A 1,382-nucleotide genomic window follows, 5' to 3' on the forward strand; every position below is an offset into this window, starting at 1 on the left:
GCCGTAAGCCACAGGGTCCGCAGACCGCACCGGACTGTCGCATCACCTTACCCACTTCGCAGGCGTAAGCCCAGCCCTAACGCTCAGTCGCTCACCAGCATCTTCTACCTCCACACTTACCCCATTCTCTCCACCTTTCCGCGATACCGCGAAGGGGTTAGGTTAGGTTAGGTTTGGTTAAATTTCTTCCGCAAGCTGGTACCGAAAGGAGGGGGAGCAGGGGGTAAGCGTGGAGGTTTAGCCTCCAGAAGAACAGACAGGCTGGAGAGGTAGCAGTGTGGCGCAGGGCGTTCTTTATCGAAAGTGGGGAGAGGTTAGGCTGCATGGAATAGAAATATTTTGGGGTTTAGCGTGTGGGTTACGACCATTGTTTTGGCGGCTTGCAGGTCATTGGCTCGCTGGTTTACATCCATGAAGGAATTTAGTCCCTGTGGCTTTCAGCAAGTAATCATGTTGGCTAATTTGCTCTGCAGCATGCTTGCACACGGGGTGAAGTATGAAAATTATGCTGGTATTGGGCAATGCTGACTGCTGAGTTATTTCAGTCATCCCTGTATAACTGTATAAGTATTAAGTACTCAGTAGAATAATGAGTATCTTGCATACCAGCATTATCTTATATAAGAAATTGTTCATAATATCAAGTTATTTGAGTAGATGAGGAAAACAAAAATTAACAGATTCTAAAAAATCTCTGGTTTGCCACTATCATCTCTGCAATATGCAAAGCAGTGACAGCACTGGAGGCTTGGAGCTTTAGATTTTTTGAAGATTTTAGAAAAAAAGTAGGAAAATTCCTGTTTTGCTGAGTGGAGGTTCATTTGGCATTAATTTGAAAGTAGATAAATAATTACTTGCTTAAACTTTTTGCAGGAAAGTAACCATAAATGGTATTTAGAATGGGAGTCACAACTCACAAAAAGGCCCCCACGTCACCCACATTGCTTTGGGCAGTCCGGCAACAAGCTCAAACCAATCAGCGATTGTGTATGAGACTATGAGTTACATCATGTATGGCGTAGCACTCTGACTTGCTCTTGCGTCTGTATGAGCTGACTTTAAATCTAAGTACTCTTGGGGGAGTGCACGGCAGGTTCTATGCGAGGCCGGAGGGAGACAAAGCCGAGTGGTTCACGACTTCACGCCTCACGGCTGATTGGTGGATGTCTGGAGAGATCCAAGGCATTCGATTCAGGGCTTATTGGTGCACAAAATTGGTGGTGCACAGCATAGCTACGCTCTCATTAAATGGGTCGCCTGCCAAAGACCACCACTGCCCTGGATGTAATGGACCATCATGATTCCTGCCTTCCGGAATGTAGCCTTCAACACTTCAAGCCGTCAATATCTAGGCCGTGGCCCGTGGGTCGAACCAGCCTTTG

The sequence above is a fragment of the Hyalella azteca genome, unplaced genomic scaffold (assembly GCF_000764305.2).
Source record: "Hyalella azteca isolate HAZT.00-mixed unplaced genomic scaffold, Hazt_2.0.2 contig105, whole genome shotgun sequence".
Taxonomy (NCBI): Eukaryota; Metazoa; Arthropoda; class Malacostraca; order Amphipoda; family Hyalellidae; genus Hyalella; species Hyalella azteca.